Source organism: Pongo pygmaeus, chromosome 17, assembly GCF_028885625.2.
Source record: "Pongo pygmaeus isolate AG05252 chromosome 17, NHGRI_mPonPyg2-v2.0_pri, whole genome shotgun sequence".
Lineage (NCBI taxonomy): Eukaryota > Metazoa > Chordata > Mammalia > Primates > Hominidae > Pongo > Pongo pygmaeus.
This window is the reverse complement of record NC_072390.2, coordinates 80,679,469-80,702,574: the sequence shown is the minus strand read 5'-3', so window position 1 is coordinate 80,702,574 and position 23,106 is coordinate 80,679,469. Positions and strand designations below refer to the sequence as shown.

General features: G+C 35.2%; 1 long non-coding RNA gene across 2 annotated transcripts in view; it reads right to left on the bottom strand.

Moving 5' to 3' along the window:
- Nucleotides 1-23,106, bottom strand: part of LOC134738412 (uncharacterized) — a 96,829-nt gene that overhangs the window by 30,682 nt on the left and 43,041 nt on the right. The window contains exon 3 of one of the 2 annotated variants that reach the window (XR_010124122.1): nucleotides 17,746-21,900. The exons of the other annotated variant lie outside the window; for it this stretch is intronic. This is a non-coding gene — a long non-coding RNA (uncharacterized LOC134738412). Of the gene's footprint in view, nucleotides 1-17,745; nucleotides 21,901-23,106 lie in introns of those variants that run through there. 2 annotated transcript variants of the gene reach the window in all.

Sequence of the window (23,106 nt, the reverse complement as noted above, 5' to 3'; positions counted from 1 at the left end):
TGTGAGCTAATGGAAATGTACTGAATGATATTGAGGAGAGGCTGGTAAAAGTAATTAGGCCATCTGTATTTGCCAACTATTGCTTGATTATTGACTTTAGGCTTCCATCTTCCACAGAGATTGGGAGATAGAAGAACTATCTCCTCAGATGATTATTGTAATTATCACATTTCAAAAACATAACTCCCAGGTCCTTGAGAAAGATATTTCTTGTTTGTAGAAGATTTACATAAAAAGGACAATAGAAATAATTTACAATCCCAAATGTTCTAAAGTAAATGCTCTAAGGGAGGACAGGGACCTGTAGTTTGGAAGAAACTTCTCTCAAGTTTTCCATCTTGGCCATGGATAATGATAGAAGTATCAAGATTAAAATTATCTTCAGCCCCAGCCCAGAAGCTTGAGGGTGGGGTAAATAGAAAGATGATGGTCAAAAGGTACAAAGCCTCAATTATGCAGGATGAGTAGCTTCTGGAAGTCTAATGTACAGCATGGTGACTGTAGTTAATAATATTCTACTGTGCACTTGAAATTTGCTTATCTCTAACTGTTCTCATCACACACATGCAAAAGTAACCATTACATGAGATGAGGGATATGGTAATTAGCTTGATTGTAGTAATTGCATTACAATGTATCTCTATCTATAAGGAACTTAAACAATTCAATAAGCAAAAAACAAATAACTCCATTAAAAAGTGGGCAAAGGATATGAACAGACACTTCTCAAAAGAAGACATACAAGCAGCCAACAAACATGTGAAAAAATGCTCAACATTATTAATCATTGGCAAAATGCAAATCAAAACAAGGTGATACTATGTCATACCAGTCAGAATGGCGATTATTATAAAGTCAGAAAATAACAGATGCCGGCAAGGTTTCAGAGAAAAGGGAACACTTATATGCAACTGGTGGGAGTGTAAATTAGTTCAACCACTTGAAATGTAGTTTAGAGATTTCTCAAAGAACTTAAAAACAGAGCTACCATTTGACCCAGCAAATGGATATATATCCTAAAGAAAATAAATTGTTCTACCAAAAAGGCACACACACTTGTACCTTCATTGCAACATTATTCATGATAGCAAAGACATGGAGTCAACCTATGTGCCCATCAACAGTGGATCAGATAAAGCAAATGTGGTACATGTACACCATGGAATATTATGTGGCCATAAAAAGGAAAGAAATCATGTCCTTTGCAGCAACTTGGATGTAGCTGGAGGCCATCACCCCAAGCAAACTAATGTAGGAACAGAAAACCAAATACCAAATGTTCTTATTTATAAATGGGAGCGAATCATTTGGTACTCATGCACAGAAAGGAGGTGGTCAAGTGTTGAAAAACTAAATATTGGCTACTATGCTCACTACTTAGGTGATGGGGTCATTTGTACCGCAAACCTCAGCATCATGTAGTATATCCATGTAATAAATCTGCACACATACCCCTGAAGACGTACAAGGAGACTAACAAGCATATGAACAATGCTCAGCATCGCTAATCATCAGAGAAATGCAAATCAAAACCAAAAATAAAAGTTGAAATTATTTAAAAAAGCAGAATCCGCACCTCAGTAAAAAGGAGTGGGTGGCTGGTGTATGCTTGTCTGAATTCATCAAATGGTATATATTAAATATGTGTTTTTTCTTATACATCAATGATACCTCAATAAAGCTGTAAAAATAACACCACACTGTACTCCCAATATATATAATTTTTGTCAAGTGTGCCTCAAGAACACTGGAAAAAATAGAATTATATTTGCCAAGTATATTGGTACTTTAAAATTTCAAGATGACTAATTTGAACAATAGGGTAGATATGAATGGAGAATTACACACTCTGGTGTACTAAAAAAAGACTAATTTTATGAATGAATATATCAGATTAATCTTGCCTGTAGTATCTTTGCTGGGGAGTAAGGGACGTAAAATGCAAACTTGAGGTAAGGATAGAGTCGAGGAGTCTAATAGAGAAAAAGAAAGGAAAAGATTTATTGAGTTTAATTTTTACTTATTACCGGGACTCATATGACTCAAAATTACAAAATATTTCAAAAATGTATTTTTTTAACTTGAAGGTAAATTGTTCAGTCTTTCATTTTACTTGGTTGAAGATTTTCCATGGGAAGTTTCAATTGATTCAACTGAAACAAAGTTGCACTCCATCCCCCTACAGGTGCGGCATGAATTTGACACAGATCTAGGGGTCCTGGACATGGTGTTTAACATTAGATGAGATACCATGAAATACTGACCGCTATTTTTAATTGTGTAATTATTAAACCTAAAAGGCCATCACTCAATAAGATGATACAACTGAAATCTTACTCAATTCAAATTCCTCCCCATGAGTGTTGGGCACCTTTTTAGGAGTATTAACTTTTTCATGCCACCAACGAATTATGCGCTGCACTGCACAAATGATGTATTCAGCCCTGGTGGACTTGAAATGTTGATGCACTTTTTAAAAATGCCATATTTGCTCCATTTGAGTAAATTGGGCATTGGGAGAGTTGAGATGTAAAATTCAACATTGATTATCTGATTTCAGTGCTGAGCTCCTTTGGAGAACTGGGCAACCAGAAGCACATAGATACTTTTAATATTCAAATCTACCTAATGTTGCATGATAAATCATTTCAGTAATTGTATTCACTTTGTATTAATACGCTGACACATTTTTTAATAGTGTGCTTTAAAAATTCACATCGTTTTTTGATAAAATACTATTTTTCAGTTATTTTAATGTTATACTTTTTCAGCTACTACTACATATGCAATAGAAATTTGATATAGCATTATTTAATATAGAATTGAATTTTAGTGTCATACAATTAAGAAAACAGATTTAGTGATTGAAGCTTTTAAAAGAAATTTAGTAGAATATTTTCTTTACTACAAAGGTGTGTCTCAGTGTATATTTCATAAAACCATTATAACTAGACTCAAAACATTTTCTTTTATTGTTTCTAACTAATCCTAAAAGAAAATCTATAAATTCATAATCTTAAAAGGTCAACATATATAACACATTCATATTTAAGTATTTTTAATTCTGAAGAATTCTTCAAAGTTGCTCATAACAGTCTCATTAAAAACATGCAATACTAATCTCAAACCAAATATTAATAAAATTATCTAAAAACACTAATTGTCAAAATTATACTATTTTCACAGTAAAACTAAAGTTTATTGTTAATGGTGTTCATTCATGTTTATTAGTTTAAAATAATTATTAGTTTGATATTATAACAGTTCATATTTTTCAAATCATATATAACCAAAATACTGTATACGATCAAAATAGAAAACTGTAAGGATAAACAAAAAAGAAATAAATAATACTGAAAATGGTGTTAAAGGATATTAAGAAAGATTCTTTTAAAAATACAGCTATGTCACAATCACTTGAAATTCATACCACAGAAATATAATATTTTATACAATTTTAATTAAATTATTTAATTTGTTTTGAAAAAAGCTAAGATAAAGCTGAAGTTATTTTACTTGATGCATTTGTTAAATTTTTTTGACTGAAAACCTTTAAATACAACTTAATTCCAATGGGTTTTTAAAATGCTAATATATCATGTAGGTACTATTTTACTATAATTAGATGGGTGTTTACCACCATATAGATGAGCCTCAACACTATAATAATTTCCAAAATAAAAGAATGCAATGAGCTTTCTTAAGAGACTCAGCTTTTAAAAACACATTTCAAATGGTCTTGCCAGTTGTAGAGTTATACACAGCTTGTAGTGGAAAGCATTGCTGATATAAAGAATAATGTTGTGAACCATATTTTCAAATCTTTTTTTAGTTTATTTTATTTTCTGACCAACAGCCTCATTTCTGTTTGGTCTCATCTGATTTCTTTCGATATAGGTTTACATGACTGATGCGGAAAGCAAGAATGATAAAACTGAAGTATCAAATCCTTGATGAATTTAAATTTACTTACGAATATCCTGCTATAAATCAGAGCAGAAGAAATTGAAAGAATAATATAGAATACGATCTGTCAATGGGTATTAAGTAGTAGAGTAAAAAGTTATTTCATTAATCCTTGTATTTATTTTACTTAGTGAATAAAAGAAATTTTTAAATTGGAAAAATATGTTATTCGTTCATTTTAAGTAAACTTTTGGTAATGCCTATATTTATCTATACAAAATTAATCGCCCTTTTATATCATCATCTTTTCATAATAAATGTTATATTATGCAGATAGTAAAACAAATATAATTACCTTTCTCTCTTATTATCTTCTTATGTTACCTGTTTATATCAGGTTTGTTATGGTATAATTATATAGAAGTATTTTATGTAATCCCAAAGAACAGGACAAGTGGTAAGAGAAAAAATCATGTATACAAGTATATATGGAGTTTTTGATGGCAACAGAAAGGACTCATGTCTTCCAAGAGGAGTAGAAGAAATATCACCACTCAGCTTATGAACATCAACACATGCAAAAATTGGGTGTTTCATGGATGAAATGGAAGAATTTGGGGGATAGGCTATAATAAGGCTGTAGAAACTGAACAGCATGCCACTCATTTTCCAGAATATATTTTTTTAAGTTTTTTAATGACTTTTTCTCTTAACCACCTTTAACTTCACAGTAAAATATCCTTGGAAAACACATCATTTATTTTTATATGTATTTATAGCTCAAATATATATTTAGGATTTTCTATTAAGAATAATATACTATTCTTACTTTGCCTCAATTCACACAGGAGTACTTCTCTACAGGACTACACTTCATTTACTTTTTAAGCGTGTAACTCTGGAAATGATTTGAATATAATGAAAATGCTATTAAAAGCACTTTTGTTGAACAGCGTAATAAGCCTCACTTTAATAACCAAAATGTAATCCAGTCATTCATCTTCTTGGAGAACATTGCAAGCCTGGTATGAAAGGTAAAAGGGCTCTGAATGTGTCATTTCTTCTATTTTAATATCTAACCAAAGCCAAGAAAGAATTATAAGTTATGACACATGCATTATTTGTTAAAACCAAACTCATACAACTATACTTATATCCTGGGGATAAAATATTAAATGAATAGAAGCTGAAGAATGTATTTTTTATTTTTTACACCTTTATTGGTAAGAATAACATTAAGGACATGTAAAAATGGTGGAAATTATAAGACATCTTGTGAAATTATAAAGAAAAGTACATAGAATTATAGTGGGAGGAAAATACTCTATGTTGTTGAATATTGGCAAGACCCTGATTGAAAGGTTGTACTCATTCAGACCTCTTCAATTACAAAATAGTAATTACTTTTATTTTGCCTTTGTTTAAAGCACCCATGCAGATATGCTTAAGAGAAACATTATTCTTTGCAGAACACTACTGAGATTTGAAGAGTCAATGGTTAAAAGAAGGTAGGGTTCAACGTAAGACATCGATATATTTTAAAAGATAACATGATTTCACAATCGAGATTTAATATCCTCCCCAAATTGAGTATAACACTATGTAATATTCTCTTAATTTGAATATCATTATTTAGAAACACTTGCCCTCATTAGATATGATGATTCTTCCTTAGCATTGACGAAGACTCTCTCCTTTGAACAAAACTTTAGTCAGGTTCCTCAGAGTCTTCTTCTGCTTGGCAAGGCCCAACCTTGGGCTTCCCTCCATGTCCTTGTAGAATCCAGTTTGAGTAAGAATTGTGCTAAGTCAGTTTATTAACAGTCATCCTCACCCTCTGCTGGTACAGCATTGGACAAGCCTGGATGGCTGATCACCCTGGCTTACCTTCAGCAATAATCCCATCAAGTCAAGTTAGCCAGAAACCCCTTATCCTTGATGTTTTCTCTTAGCAATTTTCTATCCATTGACACCCACCCTGCTTCTTGGTTAAAAATCCCCACTTGTCCTTGTTGGAATCAGAGTTGAGTACAATCTCTCTTTCCCAATGCAAGACTGCATTTACCGATGGCAATGGTCACCTTGGATAAAATCTGCCTTACCATCCTTAACAAGTGTGATGAATATCTTTTTTTTTTTCTTTAACATCAGCACGTGGACTCTGCTTTCATTTGCAAGATTACATAATTAATTTTATTCTCTTACAAAAAAACTTGGTTTCTAAAACAACCTGATTTCATTCATGTTAAGTACTCCAGTGGCCCTTAGTTATTAGAAACATAATATAGGCTATATGTAATTAGCTGCAGTCAGATGTAGGCAACTGAAATCTGCCAAACTTCTGAACTTTCTCCATTGCTCCTAAATTTACTTCCCTCCCTGGATTCCTTATCTCAATTAATGCTACAGCTTTTACCACGGATTCATGCCAGAAACTGTGGAACTATCTTTGATCCTTCCCAGTCTGAAATCTCTAAGATTCTCTTTCTTAGCTAATTGCATTCAGAACACCACAGAATTTGACCTGGATTGCACGAGAAAAGCCATAAATTTAAGCTCTTTAAAGAGGTCATGCTTGAGGCCAAGAAGTCATGTTTTGAATTAGGCCAAGTTTGGGTTTACTGAATGCTCTAGACAGTGGTGCACAACCTGTCTGCATGTGGAACCACCCGGGAAACTGGAAAAAAAAAGACTGATGCAGGAATCTCATCCCAAGACACTCAGATTTAATTGGCCTGGGGTGTGACCTGGACAAAGGTCTTTTGTAAAAGTTACACAAGTCATTGTAATGTGCAGCCAAGCTTGAGAACTACTTCTGTTAAGTTATAACTGTCTTGCAGAGAGAAATAGAAAAACTCAGATTTTCAGAGAGTGTGTGAATAAGTGAAGAGGGGGTCTAGGGAACATTACAGTTGTGCTGCAATGATGTGTTACATGGTTTTCTCTTCTATTTTCTCATACTCTATAAACTCGATGATGTGTCAGTTACTTGGGGGTTGACGGTATGTTGCATGAGATGATGTTGTATTTCTACAAATCTCCCATCCACAAGTTAAGATAGTGCATAAAAGCCCCTCCATATCCTATTATAATTTCTTAGCTGATTTTCAGCCTTCTGTTTTAATTTGAAACTCTTCAAGAAAGATTAACTTTTCCATCGCTTTATCTTAAGAACTTTGTAGTATGCTAAAATCTACTAAATATTTGTTGAATGAATACTAAATAATGCCCAAGTTTAGTGAATTGTTTAAGAGTATTTGTGCGACTAGTTCAGTCTTTACTGGGCTAAATAATATATTTTCACATGAATACTGACTTTATCCCTTTCTTTGCTTTTAAGATTTATTTTACAAAGTCTCAGATACATTCTTTTGAGACCCAGGACTCAGTTAGGGCCTCCTTTATTTCCTTCTTCACCCTTGTAAAGAAGCTTCTGAATTCATTAATATAGAAGGGCCATCAGGAATAGTGAGTATACTGTGAATTATCAGAAGGAGTTGCTTTGATACCACTTCTTAGATTTAAGCAGTTTATCTTGGCTAACAAAGAGCTATTATCTGGGTCCCTCAGGATGAGCCATATGATGTTAGAAGATTAGGGTAGTGTGCTTATGCTAGCTTACTTGAAGAAAAATTCTGCTTTATAGCCAGCCAGGACACATCTTCTGATTTAACTGGATCCTCAGTAGGTATGTTTTGCTCTTTTAACTGGGAAAACATGAGCTTCCCTTGGCTGTTCCAGCAGCCTATTTTCCATTCAAATATGTTTCCCATTATTGCCCTCTGACCTCTTTCTCATCATTCTCCCCTCCCCACATTGATGAATTTTCTTAGCCATCTCTAGAGCCCACATTAAATGTATTAAAAGATCCATCATTTCACCCTTGTGCTAAGGTCTTCTCTTTTTGGTGTCAGGCATTCCAGCTATCACCATCTGGACTTCATTGCTGTCATTTATTGACCTGTCACTCACATTCTCTGAGAACATTGGCTTCAGTCTCCTTGTCCACCTGCCCTTTTTCTAAACTGCTGCTGCTGCCCAATTAAAGTGTTTAACTGTAACAACCTTCATTGCCATCTCACGTTTCATGCAATCTCTGATCACAAAACCCTTTCTTTAAGATGCTACACTCTCATAATTCCACTGAATTTGTCCTTTGACATAATTTAGAACTCTGTCCACAATCTACTTTCCTCATATTCATTTCTCCTACTGATGCAACTGGCTTCTTGTTATATTATTTCAACAAATGTCTTATTTTCACACTCAATTTCCTCAATATCTTTCAGTCAGAACCAAGCCATTTCCAACTCTACATTTATCCAAATTTACACTGTCTGAGATGGTAGCCACTATCCACATGGTCTATTGAGTACATGAAATGTGATTTATGTGAATTAATGTTTGTTAAACGTATGAAAAATGCAGTAGAGTTTGATGATTTGGTATGGAAAAATATAAGATCAAATTAGTAATATTTTATAATAGGAATTTATTATAATAAAGATTGTATAAAAATAAATATTTTATAATAGATATTTATAATATTTATGTTGAAATAAAATTTTGGATAATTGAAATCAATAGCAGATAGAATATAATTTTTAAATTAACATTACCTTTTCTCTTTTTTTAAATCTATTTTTACAAGGTTACTAGAACATGTAAAATTACATATGTGGCTTGCATTTGTTGGTTGCATTATATTTCTGTTGAGCAGTGCCGATTTACACATGGCAATCCGTATATGTCCTTTACTGTCAACTCTGGAGCCTTGAACTTGTTGTGTCTTCCTTGAAAAATGTTCTAACCTAACATGTCCATTTTTAACCAAATCAATTTTTAGCCTAAAATGACCATCAGTACTTCTAAGATGGCCTTTAACTTGTCCCCAATGGACTCAGTGCTCAATTACTTATTACAATTTAAGAGTAAATGCGTAATGAGTATCTGCTATGTCAATCACCAGTTTAGGAGTTGAGAATGAAGCAGTGAACAGCAGATTAAAATCAGTACTCTCTCCTGATGCAGTCAGACAATGGTACAGAATTCAAGTGGTCAGTCTGAATTGAAAATGGGATTCAGGGAATGGTGATAAAAAATGTCAAGAGGGGAACACTGTGAAATTTTTAGGATCTTGACTTGAAAAGGTCTCACTGTGTTGTAGCATCTGAAGGAAGTGAAGAAGCTGAGCACGGCTTCTTGGGAAGAGCCTTCCTGTTTGAGGAAACATCAAGTGGAAAGTTCTGAGCAATATTGGAGCACACATAGTGGCCTTCAGAAAGGCCATTGTGGCTGAAACCAGAGATCCAGAGAGAGAGATGTAGATGAGTCAGGGAATTTGAGAGTGAGGGTGGGTGTGGAGCTGAACGTTGGTTAATCAAATAGGTCACCATGAGTATTGTGGCATTTATGTCAAGTATCTGGAGGGTTTTGTTTGGGGTGGGTAACATGATGAAAAGTAAATTGTAATATTACTCTGGATGTGGCAATGAGAAATGTGTGAGAGGACATGAGGTTAAAAGTGAGTAGGCTGGTATGAGACAATTGCAATAGTCCAGGTGAGAGGTGATGATGGCTTGTGTCAGAGTGGTAGCTAAACAGCTAAAGTGCCTTCCCTCAGAGAGGCAATAACAGCCTCTTGGTTGAATGTTCTGTGTCCAGAGAATTTACCTGCATTCCAACCCAGCCTTACCTTTCTCCTTTTCTCAGAGGAAGCACTACCCAATCTCCTACGTAAGATTAATCCCCTCACTGATTTTCTGAATTCAATCCATTGTCTGTTTGTCACTTTTTTCCACTAATTGTACAATTTATTTTTATTATTTCTAACTTATCTACCCCTATTGGTTCAATAACTATAAAGTTAAGAGAATAAATTCTCCTTCAAACCTTCATTGTCTTCCTGTCCATTGTTAGCTGCATTCTTTTCATTTCTTTCTGTTTGGCTTCCTGAAAGTATAATCTGTAATTCTGATTTCCAAATTCTTACCTCCCTGTTAATTCCTCTAGCCACAGCAAAGTGGCTTTAGTCATCATCACTACAGAAAAATCATATTGACCTTCTGACTTAAAACTTTGTAGATAATTTTAAATCTTCACTTTATGTGATATCTTTGTGGCATTTGGTATTAATCATTTCTTTCTGGAATTTGGACTTTTCTCTGATCACATTTATGTCTTCACTGGTCTCTAAACCATTGGAAAGGATAAACCATATTCTGTTTAACTGTAGTCTCCAATATGATGTGTGTAATACAATTTTGCTACCCAAAACATACATATATATAATATTCATATTTACTTAAATGTAAAATAAGAATATTCAACTTCAGTTAATGTGGAAATAACTCTTTCCCCCGTTCATATCTTTCCATTCTTGAAAGAACTCAGCCTTCTCAAAGGGTCTATGATGCCTCCATTCCAAAAAGTAAAGAAATTGTTTTCCTTTGCTTGTAGTTTTTGAAAATAGAGCCCTCTTTACTCTCAAGGAAAGAGGATCCAGAGTTTTAGCTGCAATGATTTTGGTCCTTACTCCTTCCAGATCTATTGTAAAATAAAAGAAAATTAGCCTTCCCACCCTCCATCTTTCAGCTTTTGTATATTGAATAAAAAAGTTTTATATTAAGAGTTATAAGGCAGATTGCAAAGGGGATAGGTGAGGGAGAGGTTTCCTGGGAAATGTTGAGTTGGTGGATCAAGAAATTGGGCATTGAGTGACGGTCTAAAATCATTGAATTCAAGTCCTCTGATCAGCCTGGTTAACTTCATCCCTCATGTGAATGGGATCCTTCCCTTCCTGCACTCAGAGCCCATGCTGGTTTATCCTTGCCAGTGTCTCAGTAGTCATCCCTCCCATGAGGTTTGGTCCCTGTCTCAATAATCTGCACAGACCATGTTGCAATACTTAGGAAACCTGTAACCCTAAATTTGGAAGGCGATGGAGAGGTGGGTGGTGTGCGCGAATGTGGATGTAGAGTGGGAGAGAAAGCTCCTACAGAGTAACTGAGGGCATGAACTGGGGTAGCTCTCACAGGGGCACTAGTTACTGATAACAGCTTTATCTGGATGAACTGCTTGTCATCTGAATGAACTGCTTCTCATTGTCATTGTCCAACTTATTACCTACAAATCCAAATGGTTACATTTTCCATAGCATATGGATAATTAAAACAATTTTAATAAAGAGGATGTTTGCACAGAATAACGGATTAGAACAGTTATTGAAAATCACTTTATAAAAGAAAATTGTTACTATGTTCATAGTCCTTGAAGTAAATTTAATTGATTTTATTAATTTAATGTAAGAAAAACAACAAAAAACCCAATGTGTCTAATATCAAGGGAGACTTTATTCAGAAAAGATCATATAGAAAGAAGAAAAAAATGGACCAAATTATGTATGTGGTTTTCACATACTCTGAATGGGAAGAATTAACATAAAGACTTTTAAGTATTTTCGTACTGCAGAGAATAGTTTTTCATTTAATAAAGATATAAGGAGAAGATTTTCTCTGGATTCATCTAATTTAACATTTTCTATGACATTTCCCTGATGACCTCTGATTATTTTGTACCCATGTAGCTCAGCCTACAGGGAAGAAGATGATAATGCGAATGTGAGTGTTTTGATTCCTGTAAAATCCCCAGAAATTCTACTCATTAAAATTTACCTTTAAAATAATTATGAACTTACTTAATGTGGCTCAACAACTGAAGAAAGGGAATGGCTCTGGTGTGCTAAGAAAATAGAATTTTTGAGTCTGAAAGCTTGACGGCTTAACATTATTTCTGAAATGCAAACCTGAAGTCTGAATCCAACTACTGTCTGAAATCTCCAGTGAACTTTTTTTTTCATTTTTAAATTTAACTAACATCTAAAAATCTAGGTATTTCTTATGAAATCTGGATTTATTGTTTTTTTTTTTTAAATTGATCTGTGACAACTCGTATTCCCACATGACAGCAACTGGCTGAAGCTGAGAAAGAGGTGGTAACTTGGAAACTTCAGAATCCATGTAGTTGGCCTCTCTGTTCCTAGATGACTCTTTAGGAACCATCCACTATTGGGGTCAAATTGGGGCTTTAAAAAATATCAATGCCTTAGCCCCACCCCAAGAGTTTCCCACTTGATTTTCAATGGAACTGGGAATATTTGAAAAGCTTTGCAGTTCATTTTAATATGCAATTAGTGTTGAGAACCACTATTCTAGACCAGTGTTTCTCAAGCTTAATGTGCATTTGAATCACCTGGAGAACTTTCTGAGATGCAAATCCTGATTCAACTGAGAGTTTATACTTATAAAAGCTCCCAGGTGATCCAGTTGATGCTAGACCCTGGGTGGCATGTCTAGCATGATTCTAGAACCCTACTCAAAAGCAGAAACTCCAAAATGCCATGTTTAGGGCCCAAATTTCAACAATTTCTCAGCAACCATAGAACTTCTGTGTGTTGAATCCAATAACTTACAAAGGCTGTCCTACCCCTCTTTTCTGAGCCTAACTTAGATTTCATACTTAGTTGTCCTAATGAACTATTTGCATCTACTTTGTATAATTTCTTCTTTCTGTATGCTCCTGGTAAAACTCCATCTCTGATTAGAGACAAGGCTCTCCCTGAAGCTGAATAGCTGAACCCAATGGATTAAACATTAAAACATACAGATTAGCTTGAAATTTAAGATTACAAATCTCCAGTGGACAATCAGCATTGCAATTTAATCTGCAGATAATAGAGTCACTCTCCCACTTGCAGATGAAACTTTCAGCAAAGAAATACATTGTAACTGTACTCTACCTTCCCTCCCGTTATTAGGTTAACCAGAGATGCAGCAAGAACCAACAGAATGAGGCTGTGTTCACGCCTTACCTGTAAGATGATTGCCTTTTTTGTCTTCTTTTTTCCTGCCTTTGCCTTCAATGATAGAGGAGTTGGGGCATAGAAGGGGAAGGGAAAGATGGAATTGGAGCTCCAGAACCTCCCCCACCACAGGAGGCCCACATGCATGCACAACAACTCACACTCATGAAAGTCATGGCTTTAGCCTACACTGCAGAGATGAGAGGACTATTTACCCAGTTTTGAAATTGTCAGTTCAAAGTCAACATGACTATGTCTTAAACACAAGAATGGAATTATGATGATAGTACATGTGACCAAAAAGTTAAGTATTTTGGGAAGAACCATCAAAGAAAGTGGGTTCATAAAGCTAAGAAGAAGAAAAGCATTGAAGTTGGGAAAATATAAAGCCATTTCTTGGTGAGATTCCTCAGTTTACCAGAGATATTGTTAACTTTTTATCTCTCCTTTGGCCATTGATTAGTCTTTTAATAGCACATTAGTTGCATTGCTCACTCTAATTACCTTGTCCCAGAATTAGATCTCTTTACTTTGAACAGCCCAACTTTTTTCATCATTATCCTCTTATCTGAAAGAAATGTTTAAATATAAATCAACCATTACTATGTAAATATTATATTTTCCATTATAATTTTTCTTAATCAGGAGACTAGTTTCCTTTTATTTACATTGTGTGTTTATCCCTTTGCATTAAATATTTGATTTCTAGGGTCTTATTTCAAATTTTTAGGCTCATTAATTTATTTATGTATACAGTCACAAATGTTTACTGAGTTTAATCTGCATTCTAGACAACAGGAATTAGAAATAAATGAAATCAATTTATTCAAGGGGCTTATAGTCTACTTTAAAATTTGCCCAGCTTTTCTCAAACTTGGCTTTATTGTTCTTAAAGTTACGTCCATTTTTAGATATATAAATTTTTCAATACATATTTTAAGAAATTAGTATTATTTTCAAAGAGCTACATAAAAGTTTCCCTCCAATTTGTTTATAAAACAATTACAGGTTTTTAAAAATAAAATGTGTTTTTAAATCTTCTTTGAAGATTTGCATTGAAAGCATACACCTCTCTATCAAGCACATAGACTGAGGGAGATTATAGTATCGTTTTCATCTTTGACTTGAAACTGATGTACCATAGAACTAATTAAGCTTAAGCTTCACAGCCTTGTCCTTGCAATGCCACAGATAAATCTTATCACTGTATTCACATGGTCATATGCATCTTTTTAATTTTCAAAAATTGCATATTTAAACCCAAATTAGTTAAGATTGCTGGCTTTTTGTGTTACATTATTATTATTATTATTATTATTTGCTGTACTTTTCCTTGTTTAGAATTTAATAGATTGGACTTAGGCATCATGGGAAGGAAGATAGACTGGAAAACTACAATTTGAGGAAAAATACATTTTGAAAAGTTTCAATAAATTGAGAAACTGCAAATTCCTGAATTAAAACTACATGTGAATATTACATTTATTTAGTAAAGACCTGAGAGAAAATGTAGCTAAAATTGATGGAATGCAAAATTAAAGTAATAAGTTGAAATAATTCTGACATGAAGATGCTAATTGTAATGAAAAAATGACTTCAAGTTACACCAAAGCAGTAACTCACGTAAGAGAAGAGATACATGTTGAACACAAGTAATTAAAAGGCTTTTGTATTGTGTTATAATCCCATTAATGAAGTGGACTGAGTCATATAAACATGTTGGAAAAATAAATTTTTTGCTGATGTAATGTGAAATACTGATATGAACAAAGACAACATAAAACTCACCTCTGAAACCAGGACATCAGTACAAATTGGCCAATGACTGCTGTCAATTTAAAGCATGTATAAGATTAGCTACTGCAGAAGGAACCTGGAAGTGCTCTGCAATCCTTCATCTCATATGTAAAAAATATTTCTAGCAATTTTCTCTCATTTGAAAAAAATTATAAAATATACTTGAATTTTAAAATGATGGGGAATTGTTAGGGATTGTAAATAATAATTAAATATTGCTGAATGTATCCACAGAAAATACTGAATTACCCTGCTATTCTCTCTCTAGAAAATATTACGAAATTGTTGTCAAATGAGGATGCATTCAAAAAATACTGAGCCAAAAATTAGGAGAGAAAACTATTATATAATGTGTCAGGGGGCTAATTAATAAAAGTATTAATTTTTATGAACTTTCTGATGTTTGTAATATTTGCTAGCATTCAGTTTTAATCTGTTGTTATATATATTCACAATCAAATAACTATTTTGTGACTGATCTTGCACTTAACACTTCCTATTTTTTTAAAGGGCCCCCTACCTCTGAATTAGTATAAGCTTCAGTACTCATAAAACTGGATCTACATTTGCTTTTGCCTATTTTTCAGGCTTAACTGAGCATGTTAAAAACAAGATGAATGCAGTGAGAATAAATAAATGTACAAAAAAACCCACTTTTGCTTTAAATTGCGTGAGATGATTTCAAACAGGAGATTTCACAAGCAATATTGACTGAACCCAACATTGATTTACTAATTGCCATTTTTTAAAATTCATAAGAGATTTTTCTTTGCAAAAATACTTTTAAAGCAGTCAACAGTTTTTTTGAAATTACTTTACAAAATATGCATCAAATCAAAATATTCAAATTTTCTAAAATACCTACTCTCTGCTAGGCACTCTTTTTTTTTTTTTTTTTTTTTTTGAGACAGAGTCTCGCTCTGTCGCCCAGGCTGGAATGCAGTGGCTTGATCTCGGCTCACTGCAAGCTCCGCCTCCCGGGTTCCCGCCATTCTCCTGGCTCAGCCTCCCGAGTAGCTGAGACAACAGGCGCCCGCCACGACGCCCCTCTAATTTTTTGTATTTTTAGTAGAGACGGGGTTTCACCGTGTTAGCCAGGATGATCTCGATCTCCTGACCTCATGATCCGCCCGCCTCGGCCTCCCAAAGTGCTGGGATTACAGGTGTGAGCCACCTCGCCTGGCCTTTTGCTAGGCACTCTTAAGGGCCTTTAAATGCAATGGTCAATGATGCCTCCTTGATTCCCTCATGCAGTGGTGCTTGGGAAGAAAATAAAAGAATAGGCCAGGCTCAGCGGCTCATGCTTCTAATCCCAGAACTTTGGGAAGCCAAGATGAGCAGACCATTTGAGCCCAAGAGTTTGAGACCAGCATGGGTAACATGGCAAAAGCCTGTCTCAAAAAAATATTAAAATTAAAATTAGAAGAAAATAAAAGAATAAATAAACATAATTATTAATTGCCATAATGAAGAAAATCGGGTCTTGTCATAGAGCATAATGGGAAAAAAGAATGCTACTTTGGGTAAGATGGTTAGACAATTTCACTAAGAATGAGAATGAGTCATGGTACCTGAAAGTTGAGAAGAAGGCAGCCATCAAAAATTCCCAGGAAGAGCAAGTGCAAAGTCCACGGCAATATCTGGGTGTTTTAAGATATAAGCCTACTTTTTTTTTTTTTTTTTTTTTCTGAGATGGAGTCTTGCTCTGTTGCCCAGGCTGGAGTGCAGTGGCGCGATCTCTGCTCACTGCAAGCTCCGCCTTCCGGGTTCATGCCATTCTCCTGCCTCAGCCTCCTGAGTAGCTGGGACTACAGGCGCCGCCACCATGCCCGGCTACTTTTTTGTATTTTTATAGAGACGGGGTTTCACTGTGTTAGCCAGGATGGTCTCGACCTCCTGACCTCGTGATCTACCCACCTCGGCCTTCCAAAGTGCTGGGATTACAGGCGTGAGCTACCGCGCCCGGCTACTCCTTAATATTCTTAACACCTCTTCTCTTATTTGGTTTTAATTAAGCATATATTTATAATATTTTCTCCATCTAATATAATATTCTTTATAAGAGATACTTAAATGTGTTGAGAAATACCAGGTACACAGTCAGTTTTGCCTACCATTGACACTTCAATTAATAAGTCTCACAAGACGATTCGAATCCTGTTTAAAATGAGCTTCCCTGCAACTTGATATTTGTCTTGAATTAATTACGAAGAAACAACATATGATGGAACTTGACAACTAACTGCATCACTAGCAAAGGAAGAGTTCTTGTTAGGGCCGTGACAAGACTAATCGTGACCTTAGTGGTTTTTGAAGAAATTTTATACTTGACAGCTTGCTGAAACAGCTGCTGTCAAGTGTAAAGAGCAATAAAGTATTACTCTTTGAAAAGTAATGCAGCCATTCATCACCTTCATAATTGATAATATATCCTACAAAATGATTTCATTTAAGGACAGACAAATAAAGAATACCTTTTGGAAGGATGTAATGAATTTGAAAAACCAAAGAAATTTGAAATAGAAAAGCACATTATGAGGATAATAGTCTGTACAAAGTCTATTAATATGCACTTTATATTAGTCATTGGGTACAGGGCAAGGTCTCAGAAGTCAGCCTGAGTTAAAATGCCTGTTCTTCCACTTTTTAGCTCTTTAACCTTAATAACCATTTAAACTCTCTGTGCCTTAGTTTCTCAACAATAAATAAGGACAACAAGAATATTTAACTCACAGCTTTATTGTAAACACATCAAACAGAACTTTGTAAACAATGTCTATCACTATACATTTTATATATATATAACCATTACTTTGATTTTCTTAAAACATTAAAAAATATCTAACTTGTTAACTCTTTCAAACAACTCCAATAAGTGAAAATACATCGCCTGCTGGTGGTTTGGTAAAACACGTTGTCTTCAGTTGATGATATTATATTGGTCAGGGTTCTCTAGAGGAGCAGAACCAAAAGGAGGGATATGGATGCATGGGGTGTGTGTGTGTGTGTGTGTGTGTGTATAAAATAGACAATATATGTATTATATGTGATGTATTATATATATAGGTTATATTAGATGGTAAAAGAGATTTATTTTAAAGTATTTGTTATGTGATTACAGAGGCTGAGAGATCCCACAATAGGCCATCTGCCAGGTGGGCACCAAGGAAAGCTGGTGGTGTGGTTTGAAGGCCTGAAAGCAGGAGGACCAACAATGCTGATGGTGAAGATTCTGATCTAGTCCCGAAGGCCTAAGAAACAGGAGCACTGAGGGCCAATCCATGTTCCAGCTCAAGCAATCATAAGCAGAGAGTGAATTCAACTTTCCTCTGCCATTTTGTTCTGTTCAGGCCGTGAAAGGATTGGGTGATGCCCACTGTAAGAAACACACATTTGCCCATCCAAACCCAAGCCCAAATGGGCCCAGAGACACGAAGAACAGCAGAAGCCAGACTTTTAATGGCAGTCTTGCAAGATCGGGTGTCTGGTAGGCGGCACACCTGGGGCAGTTGTAGCAGGCAATTTGTTTCCTAGAACACAAGTCCCTCCCCAAGTCCCTCGTTGGTGGAATACTAGGGGGTTACAATCTTCCTGCACATGGAGTAAGTTTCATTTTCCCCTTTATAAGGTTATACCCCATCCCCTTCCCCGCTTAAGTTTCGATTTCTCAATAATAAAACTTCTACCCTACATTCTGTTTGCTTATTGTGACCTTCTAGGTGCATTAGCTGTGTGGTTTGTTACATCTGCAGGCTGGCTGCCAGTACTTAGATTTATCATGCCTTGAAAATGGACCATTTAAAATGTTTTCTCACACCCACCCACACTGAGAAGGGCCATCTGCCTTACTCAGACCACCCATTTAAATGCTAATCTCTTCTGGAAACACCATCACACATACACCTAGAAATAACATTTAGCCAATTATCTTGGTATCTCATGGCCAAGTCAAGTTAACATGTGAAATTAACCATTGCAGGTATTAATTATAATCCTTTTCCATTCTTTCCATTTCCTTTGGTTGTATTTAAATGTTTAAAATATAATACAGTGAATCTCAAATATTAAGTGACAATACAGCCTGTATCTTTCATTAAAAATGACTTCCAGTGAACTGATGTAACTGAAATTTACCATGTAATTCACATACTACTTGATATGATTTTTGTCCCAGCCCAAATCTCATGTTGAATTGGAGGAGGGATTGGTGGGAGGTGATTGGATCATGAGGGCAGATTTCCCTCTTGCTGTTCTTCTGATAGTGAGTGAGTTTGCACGAGATCTGATGGTTTAAAAGTGTGTGGCACTTCCCATTTCTTTCTCACTCTCTCCTGCCACCATGTGAAGAAGGTGCTTGCTTCTTCTTCGCCTTCTGGCATGATTGTAAATTTTCTGAAGCCTCTCAGTCATGCTTCATGTTAAACCCATGGAACTCTGAGTCAATTAAACCACTTTCTTCATAAATTACCCAGTCTCAGGTAGTTCTTTATAACAGTGTGAGAACGGACTAATACACCACTCCTGTGGTAATTATTTAAGATGTAAACATACATGTGTATGAGCCATCAATTCTTTGGGGCTTCTCAAGGCTCTAACTCTCAAGGATCTTGTTCTTTACCCTACTACAAACTCTCAGTCCCTGTTTATAGTTCACATTTTGTCTTTAATGAATAACTACAATCCCTCCAGAATCCATTCTGAAGCATTCTACTCTCTGATCACCATCAAATTATATTCCTAAACTTTTCCTCTAGTTTCAATTGCTAGTGAATCCTTAGATCCCACCAGAATTTAGGATTTATACACTTGCTTTCTCACTCCATTTTTTCACTTCTTTCTTTACAGAGTTTAAAGTCCAATCATCATACGCATGTCCTTGCATTCAGCCTCCACTATCTTTCTTCTCCGTAGCTTTGTCCTTGTTTGGCTAAACTTCAGCTCTGATTATATCTAACTCTTGATCTGCTCTGCACCTTTGCCCTGAAACTGCAGCTGAACATGTTCAAAGGTAAGAAAGACACCATTAGCTGACTGGTCTTACTAAACTCAGGATTCTTCTGTTGGTCAATGCAGTCTTTAGTGTTTCTTGGCCGTCACGCAATGTTTTACTCATTCATTGAGACTCACTCCTGTCTAAGAATGTTCCCCTGACGTCTCTTCTCTCTTTAAATTTTCAGCATCTCCTTTCCCATTTTTTTCGTTGTTAATAACTTAATTCTCTCTTTCTTTGAGAAAACGGAACAGACCAAAAATTCCATAAGCCCCATTACAACATTATCTACCCAGTTGTCTGTAATTGTGCTGATACAACCAATGACAATACTGATAACATTGATGCACTTTCTGTACTGCTAGCAAAGACCAACACTGTTATCTGTGTACTTGATTCTACTTCCTTTTAATTACTCAAGAACTTGACTCCAGCAACTTTTTCCCTTTCCAGCCATTAATTCCTAGTCCTCCCACATTAGGATCTTTTCCATTAGAATATACACATAATTGTATTTCTACCATCTTGAAAAACTATTGACTTCATTATTCCTTTCAGTAACCACTCAATTCCCTCCTGCCTTTAACAGTAAAATACCATAAAATGATCTCTTCAGTAGTTGTAGATTATTTTCTTATTCTATCTTGAAAAAGTCTGAATGGGCTTGCACACCGATCAAACAGATCTTGTCATAATTACCAATCACCTCCACTTTGCTAAATACAATGTTCAGTTCTAAAGCTTTGTCTCTCCATTGACTTATCAGACTTTGACATTCCCTTCTCTTCTAAACCTTTCTTATATGGCTTTTGGACATGGATATCTCAGTTTTCCTCTTACTTCTTTGGCCTTTACTTCTGTGTCTCCTTCCTCTGACCACCTTCCCTTCTGTTTCTCCTTATTTCCCTGACTCCTTCACAGTGAGCATATTCAGGGCTCTCCATCTTTACACACTTTATTTCTCTCTCTCTCTCTCTCTTTTTTTGTTTAAGTTCAGGGGTACATGTACAGGTTTGTTATATAGGTTAACTCATTCACAGAGGGTTGTTGCACAGGTTATTTCATCACCTAGGTACTAATCCTGTACCCATTTGTTATTTTTCCTGGTCCTCTTCCACGTCTCATTCTCCACTCTCCAGTAGTTCCTCTCTTTGTGTCCATGTGTTCTCATCTTTTAGCTCTCACTTATAAGTTATAATATGCAGTATTTGGTTTTCTGTTTCTGCATTAGTTTGCTAAGGAAAATAGCCTCCAGCTCCACTTATCTTCCTGCAAATGATGTGATTTCATTTTTTATGGCTGTGTAGTATTCCATAGTGTGTATGTACCACATTTTCTTTATCAAGTCCAGCACTGATGTGCATTTAGGCTGATTCCATGTCTTTGCTATTGTGAACAGTGCTGCAATGAACATATGTGTGCATGTGTCTTTATGGTAGAATGATTTATATTCCATTAGGTATATACCCAGTAATGGGATTGCTTGGTTGAACAGTATTTCTGTTTTTAGGTCTTTGAGGAATTGCCAGCCTGTTTTCCACAATGGTTGAACTTATTTACACTTCCACCAACAGTGCATAAGCATTCCTTTTTCTCCACAATCTTGACAGCACCTGTTATTTTGACTTTTTAAAAATAGCCATTCTGACTGGTATACACCTTATTTCAACATGCACAGGCCTGTGGTCAATCTCATCCTGACTAGTGGCTTCCTATGCCGTGCATACATAAGTGATTCCCAATTTCATGTCTCCAGACTTATCTCTTCAACCACTCCCTCAATATCGCCACTGGGTTGCATAAAAGCTATTTTAACCATAAGTTTATTTTCCCCATGCATTCCTCTCTTGAAATCTTCATCCTCAGTTAGTGGCTGTTTTATCCTTTCCGCAGTTCAGATGATTAAATCAAATATTTGAATCCACTCTCTCTCTCTCACACACAACATTTATACAACAATCAAATCTTATTGAGTCTATCTTCAAAATATATTTAAATTACAATAACTTCAAATTTCATCCACTGCTATCACTTTGGTGAAGACCACTATTATCTCTCTATAGGCTTCTTTTAACAGACTCCTAACTGATTCCCAGTTTCCTCCTTGTGCTTTCCTCTTCTCCTCATCAGCCAGAGTGATCCTGTGAAAATATAGGCCTGGTCATTCTCTTCTATAAATTCTTCAATGCTTCCAATGTCTTCTCTTCTCCTTTCAGGTGAACATCAAAGTTTTACAATAGCCTTATATATGTAACACTGCAGTCCTCACCATTACTTATCTAGCCTCATCTTCTACTTTTTTCTCTATAGCTCATTCTGCCCTATCCACGCTGGCCTCATGCTTTATCTTGTGGAAAGAGAAAAAAAAAGAAAAAGAAAAAAGCAGTTTTAGCTCAGGGAATTTTTATTTGCCCTTCTTATTGCTTGAAATCCTCTTCCCACACATATTTGCCTAGCAGGTGCCCTCAGTCCTTTCAGGTTTTCTCTCAAAATGCTGCCATCTCAAATCTCTCTTCTATATTATCTACCTTTTCATATATCTGAGATTCAGTCTGGATTGTTAATTTTTTATATCTTCCAGTTCACTAATTCTCTCTTTAGTTGTGTTCAATCTTCTGTTAAAGTCATACATTGTAATCATGGTTACAGTTATTATATTGCTCAGATTTTTATATGTTTATTTTTTGTTGCAATTCTTATCTGCTACATTTCTCAGTTTTGACATTTATTTCTTGAAGTATATTAAGCATAGTTATTTTAAAGTTGGGGCTTCAGACACAGTCTTTAATATACAGATTTCTTGTGCGTTATTTTTTTCTGTTGTTCCCTTTCTGTGTGTTCTCTCTTCTTTCATGCAGCTTTGTCCCCTCATGTGCCTAAATATTTTTGATTAAATGCTGGACATTACAAATGAAAAGCCTTTGAAATAATTCAAGGCCCATCTATCACCTCCAGATAGAATTTTTATTTTCATTTGGAAAGTAGCTAAGAACAATAGAAGTCTGAAATCATCCTAATCAAATTTCAGAGATTAAGGTGATTTGAAACTGAGATTTCGTTTCTGCAAGAACCAGTTGTCTTTTAGGTCACTTTTACTTTTAAAATGTGTACCTTGGGAAAGTCTTAAGCAAAAGTGTAAATGGTACTTATAATAAACATCCCCACTTGATGGTCCTGGACTCTTATTTATATACCCCTAGCCCATAAGATTTTAAAATATGCTGCTAAATCTGAGAAGTGGCACTTTCCTAGAATGAGAATTTCTTCTAGAAGTAGGACTCACAGGAGAAACCATCTTCACATGCTGGACTCACCTTTCTAGGTTTCAAAATATTTTTCTAGTTTTTGGACCTATAACTTTTCACAGTATTATTAGTTCTCTAGTGACATTAAGCAGATTTTTATAAATATAATCAGCTTTTCTATAAGGGTTCAGCGGGGAGGTTGGTTCAAATCACTCTTTATATATTTTTCTATTATTTCTGTATCTCTTGTCTTTGATTTCCTTCTCAATTTCAGCATGGCCTCTCCAAGTCTAAGATAAAAGTATTCT